The sequence below is a fragment of the Mobula birostris genome, unplaced genomic scaffold (assembly GCF_030028105.1).
Source record: "Mobula birostris isolate sMobBir1 unplaced genomic scaffold, sMobBir1.hap1 scaffold_1960, whole genome shotgun sequence".
NCBI lineage: Eukaryota > Metazoa > Chordata > Chondrichthyes > Myliobatiformes > Myliobatidae > Mobula > Mobula birostris.
In genome coordinates this window covers 48,019-54,323 of record NW_027275008.1, presented here as the reverse complement: position 1 = coordinate 54,323, position 6,305 = coordinate 48,019, and the positions used below count along the sequence as shown (strand labels likewise).

Below are 6,305 nucleotides of genomic sequence, written 5' to 3'. Positions count from 1 at the left end.
AGGAGTGAATGAAGGGTCTCGGCACGAAAGCTCGGCTGTTTCCTCATTTCTGTGGACGTTTCAGGCCGGCAGAGCTCCTCCAGCAATTCGTGTGTGTGAGAGGGATCTTGTGGTAGATTGTGATCGTCCATAGACCCCTCAAAGCTGAGCGCGTGTTGGTTGGGTTGTTAAGCAGGCATACGGTGTGATGGCCTTCATTAGTCGGGGGAACTGAATTTCAGAGTTGTGAAGTGATGCTACAGGTCTGTAAAACTCTGGTCGTATCAAGACACAGTTTTATGGTTTTGAAGGTTGAGGCTTTGATAAGACTGCAGTTGGTGTTTTGTGAACAATTTTGGGCCCCTTATCAAAGAAAGGATGTGCTGACACTGGAGACGGTCCAGAGGAGATTCAAGAGAACAATCTCGGGATGAAAGGGTTAATGTAAAAGGAGTGTTTGATGTCTCTGGGCCTGTACTCACTGGAGTTTAGAGAATGAGGGGGATCTCATTGTATAAGGAGTGTTTGATGTCTCTGGGCCTGTACTCACTGGAGTTTAGAGAATGAGAAGGGATCTCATTGTATGAGGAGTGTTTGATGTCTCTGGGCCTGTACTCACTGGAGTTTAGAGAATGAGGGGGATCTCATTGTATGAGGAGTGTTTGATGTCTCTGGGCCTGTACTCACTGGAGTTTAGAGTATGAGGGGGATCTCATTGTATGAGGAGTGTTTGATGTCTCTGGGCCTGTACTCACTGGAGTTTAGAAGAATGAGGGGGGATCTCATTGTATGAGGAGTGTTTGATGTCTCTGGGCCTGTACTCACTGGAGTTTAGAAGAATGAGGGGGGATCTCATTGTATGAGGAGAGTTTGATGTCTCTGGGCCTGTACTCACTGGAGTTTAGAAGAATGAGGGGGGATCTCATTGTATGAGGAGAGTTTGATGTCTCTGGGCCTGTACTCACTGGAGTTTAGAAGAATTAGGGGGGATCTCATTGTATGAGGAGTGTTTGATGTCTCTGGGCCTGTACTCACTGGAGTTTAGAGAATGAGGGGGATCTCATTGTATGAGGAGTGTTTGATGTCTCTGGGCCTGTACTCACTGGAGTTTAGAGAATGAGGGGGATCTCATTGTATGAGGAGTGTTTGATGTCTCTGGGCCTGTACTCACTGGAGTTTAGAGAATGAGGGGGATCTCATTGTATGAGGAGTGTTTGATGTCTCTGGGCCTGTACTCACTGGAGTTTAGAGAATGAGGGGGGATCTCATTGTATGAGGAGTGTTTGATGTCTCTGGGCCTGTACTCACTGGAGTTCAGAAGAATGACAGTAAATTAGAGAGTGGTGAATCTGTGGAATTGTCTGCCAGAGGCAGACGTGGAGGCTAAATGTTCATGTATATTTAAGGCGGAGGTTAATCGATTCATGGCATGATGGGGTACAGGAAAAGGCAGGAGGTTGGGGCAGAGAGGAAAATTGTGGAGCAGACTCGATCGGCCAAATGCTCCTGTATCTTATGCGCCTTATGGTCTAAGAATGAAGAGGGATCCTCTTGAACCTACCCAATATTGGAAAGCCTAGATAGAGTGAACATTTCCAATGGCCGGGACCAGCGGGAACAGCCTCGAGCACAGGGATTCCCTTTAGGACCGAGGTGTCTTTGGAGGATGGTGGACCTGTGGAACTTGTTGCCACAGATGGATGTGGAGGCTGGATCGTTGGGTGTGCTTGAAGCACGCATTGATTGGTGCTTGACCCTTCAAGGTGTCGAAGGTTACAGGGAGAAGGCATGAGAACGGGGTTGCGAGGGACAGTAAATCAGCCTTGATGGATGGGGGAGCAGGCCCTGATTCTGCTGCTGTGTCTAATTGTGTTCAGCCCTGGTCTCATGGTAGGGACTATGTGGAAGATTCAGAGAGGTTTCAGAGGAGGTTCAGCAGGGTGCTGCCTGGGTTAGAGAGCAAGCTGGCTGAGCCGGCTGTGGCTTTTGTCTTTGGAGCGAAGGAGGGCGAGAGGTGACTTGATAGAGGTGTCGAGATCAGGGACAGATAGAGGAGACAGCCAGTGCAGTTTTCGGAGGGCAGCAAAGGAGAGGACATCCATTGGTGAACGCAGCAGGCCAGGCAGCATCTCTAGGAAGAGGTGCAGTTGACGTTTCAGGCTGAGACCCTTCATCAGGATGAAGATGCTGCCTGGCCTGCTGCGTTCACCAGCAACTTTTATGTGTGTTACTTGAATTTCCAGCATCTGCAGAATTCCTGTTGTTTGGACATCCATTGGAGCTGATTGGAGGATGCTCAGTGGGAGGGGATGTCAGAGGTAGGTTTATTCACACGGAGAGCGGTGGATACCTAGAATGTACTAGATGCGTTTAAGAGACTCTCGGGCACGTTGAGGACCGGTTAGATGAAAAAGTGAGTCCTGGTGGAAGATCGTAGGCTGGAGGGCCTGTACAGGGCTGTTTTATGTTCTGTGCTCCAAACGTGACCAACCGCTCTCCCCTCTCCCACTTTCCTCCGCCCTCGCTGGCGACACAGACGACGGTCCAGTGGGACGGAGACCGGCTGGTGTGCACGCAGCTTGGCGAGAAGCAGGACCGGGGCTGGACCCAGTGGCTGGAGGGAGACATGCTGCACCTGGTGAGCAGACAGTCCTGGCCATCAGGAGGGGCTGCGGCTACTCTGCGCCCCTGGCACCGGGCAGGTGGGCCACAGGGTGTGGGATTCGGTATGTGGGCACCTTAACCTCGTGTGAGTGTGTGTGTGTGTGTGTGTGAAGTATGTGTGTATGTGATTGTGTGTGTGTTTATGTGAGTGTGTGTGTGTGAGAGTGTGTGTGTGTGATTTTGTGTGTGTGTGTTTATCTGAGTGTGTGTATGTTTATGTGAGTGTGTGTGTGAGTGTGATTTTGTGTGTGTGTAGTATGTGTATATGTGATTGTGTGTGTGTTTATGTGAGTGTGTGTGTGTGAGAGTGTGTGTGTCTGTGTGTGTGTGTGTGGTACGTGTGTGTGTGTGTCTGTGTGTGTGTACTATGTCTGTGTGTGTGAAGTATGTGTGTCTGTGTGTGAGCGTGTGTGTGTATGTGATTGTGTGTGTGTGTGTGTGATTGTATGTATGTGAGAGTGTGTGTGTGTGTGCATGCCTGTGTGTGTGTATGTGATTGTGTGTGTGTGTGTGAGTGTGTGTGTGTGTGTGTGTCTGTGTGTGTGCAAGTGTCGCTGTGTGCATGGTCCCGGTTGGTCCAAGAGCATACGTCACTGTGCCTGCGTGTGTGGGCCTTGCGTTCTGTGTCGGACTCTGCACTGACCGTGCCCCCGTTCCCGTCTCTGCAGGAGATGCACGCAGAGGGAGCCGTCGCCAAGCAAGTATTCCAGAGGAAGACATAGATCGCAACTGGAGACAGGGCTGCTTCCCACGTCCCAAACTACCCCCACCCTTCCTCTCGGCCCTCCCCTTTCCTTTCACCCACCCTCCCTGAATCCCAGACCGTCTGAATTTCTCAACACTCCCCTGCTTCACTCCTCCCCTTCATCCTGTTAAAATCCCGTTAACCGTTAGCATGCCAAGCCTGCGCCAATGTCCGTGGTTCACCGGCTGTTTGGCACCTCGTTTATGTGTAGCTTTTCTCCAGCTAGCATGCGGTGACCTATATGCACTTCGATAATAAATTCCTACTTTGGCTTGAAAGGGCAAGTGAGTCTGTGGATGCCACCAAATCCGCCAGTGTGGTAGATGCAGGAGCCTCCGAGCGACTCGCAAAGGAACTCAGTAGGTCGGGCTGTGAACATCCTCCCGGTGAAGGGCCCCGACCCAAACCCTCGGCCATTCATTCCCCTTCTCGGATGCTGCCTGCCCTGCCGAGTGCCTCCAGCGCTTTGTGGCCGTTGCCAGCCTCCCGTGTGGAAGGTTGCCTTGGCTTACAGTGGGGCCTACACTCAGCGGCCCTCCCGCCCCTGATAACGTGCCCCCTGAGTCTATGCTCGTGGTCTTCAGCTTCTGTAGCCCACCCACTGTGAGGTTCGAGCTGCTGTGCGTTCGGAGATGCTCGTCTGCACACCACTGTTGTAACGTGTGGTTATTTGAGTTACTGTCGCCTTCCCGTCAGCTTGAACCAGTCTGGCCATTCCCCTCTGACCTCTGTCATTAATGAGGTGTTTTCACCCTCAGCTCTCACTCACTGGGTACTTCATGTTTGTCTCACCATCCCCTGTCAACTCTTGAAAGGTACGTGATCAACAGTTTCTGGGATCCTCAAACCACCCCGCCTGGCACCAACAACCACCAACCATCCCACGGTCAAACGCAAGAGAAAACCTGCCGATGCTGGAAATGCAAAGCAACACATGCGCTCACACACGAAGTGCTGGAGGAACTCAGCAGGCCAGGCAGCATCTATGGGAGAGAGTAATCAGTCGACGTTTCGGGCTGAGACCCTTCGTCAGGACCAGTCCTGGTCACTTGGATCCCATTTCTGGATCATTCTGAGGTTTGGTCTGAACAGCGAGTGAAACCCCGCGGCCGTGCCTATGGGCTTTTACGCATCGAGCTACTGTCCGTTGATTGGCTGATCGGACATTTTGAATTAACCAGCAGGAGTACGGGGGGGTGGGGGTACCTAATAAAGTGGCCGCTGACCGGGTAGTGGGGAGGGGTCCGCGGAAGTTAACTCCGACACGGGTGAGGCGGAGAGTGTTGTAGAACAGAGAGACTCGGGAGGGGTGGTTTGAGGATCCCGGAACTCGTCAATCCCTGAGAGTTGTGGGTTGGGGGTGGGGGGAGGCAGTGAAGGAGGCATACTGGAGAGGAGGAAGGAGCCATAGGTTGCTGGGCCTAGGGGGCTCGAGTTATCAGATCATAATACCGTCACACCATTAGAGCAGGCCATTCAGCCTCTTGAATCTGCTCCGCCATTCCATCATGGCTGATTTACTATCCCTATGACCTTTGACGCCCTCACAAGCCAAGAACCTCTCAGCCTCAGCTTCAAGCATACCCGATGATCTGGCCTGCACAGCCGTCTGCGGCAGCGAATTCCACCGATTCCCCACCCTCCGGCTCAGGGAGTTTTTTCTCACCTCGGTTCTGAAGGGACGCCCCTCTATCCCGAGGCTGTGCCCTCTGGTCCGAGACTCCCTCACCATAGGAGACGTCCCCTCCACACCCACGCTTGACCTTCCAGTATTCGATGGGTACCGACAGGACCCCGCCCACCCATTCTTCTAAACTCAGGGAGTCAAGGTCCAGGAAGGTCAAACGCGCCTCATCCGTTAACCCTTTCGTTTCCGTGGCCATTCTCCAGGCCTGGCCCAAAACATCGACTGTTTGCTGTTCTCCACAGACGCTGCCCGGCCTGCTGAGTTCCTCCAGCGTTTCTGTGTGCGCTGCTCTGGATTTCCAGCGTCCGCAGATTTCCCCTGGCTTGTGATTCTCGTGATTCTGGCCTGGCTGGGGCCATTTTCCCTGGAGCTGAGGAGGCTGAGAGGTGGCCAGACGGAGGTCTGCAAGACCACACACTAGTAGACAGGCAGAGGTCTCATCTCCGACGCAGGGCTGTCTAAAACTGAGAGGGAGGAGGGCTAGAGGGCTCAGTCTTTCGTACAGTGAATCCTTGGGGAGGTAACACACGCGAACTGCTGGGCAGACTCAACAGTTGGTGTTTCAGGTTGAGACCCTTCACCGGGACTCGGACTCCGGTTTATGACGTACAGCCAAATGTGACATCTGTATTAACAAACAAATGTGTGCTGGGGGGCAGGTGGGGTGGGCAGCCCATACGTGGGACTCGTCAACTGAGTTCCTCCATTTTATATACGGGTCTGTGTGTGTGTGTGTGTGTGTGTGTGTGTAGTCTGTGTATGATTGAAGTGTACATGTCTATGAGTGTAGTCTGTGTGTGTCTCTGTATCTGTGTGTGTGTGTGTGTGTGAGTGTAGTCTGTGTGTGTGTGTGTGTGAGTGTATGTGGTGGGTGTGTGTGTGTGTCTGTGTGTGTGTGAGTGTAGTCCGTGTGTGTGTGTGTGTGTCTGTGAGTGTAGTCTGTGTGTGTGTGTCTGTGTGAGTGTGAGTGTAGTCTGTGTGTGAGTGTGTCTGTGTGCATGTGTGTCTGTGAGTGTAGTCCGTGTGTGTGTGTGTGTGAGTGTGTCTGTGTGCATGTGTGTCTGTGAGTGTAGTCTGTGTGTGTGTCTGTGAGTGTAGTCTGTGTGTGTGTGTGTGAGTGTATGTGGTGTGTGTGTGTGTGAGTGTAGTCTGTGTGTGTGTGAGTGTGTCTGTGTGCATGTGTGTCTGTGAGTGTAGTCTGTGTGTGTGTCTGTGAGTGTAGTCTGTGTG

The 6,305-nt window shown here is 52.3% G+C and overlaps 1 long non-coding RNA gene across 1 annotated transcript; it reads left to right on the top strand.

Moving 5' to 3' along the window:
- The first annotated feature begins 2,518 nt into the window (after positions 1-2,518).
- On the top strand, positions 2,519-3,666 carry LOC140192643 (uncharacterized). The gene is made up of 2 exons (XR_011884386.1): positions 2,519-2,617; positions 3,312-3,666. It is a non-coding gene; the product is annotated as an uncharacterized lncRNA (long non-coding RNA).
- The last annotated feature ends 2,639 nt before the right edge of the window (positions 3,667-6,305 follow it).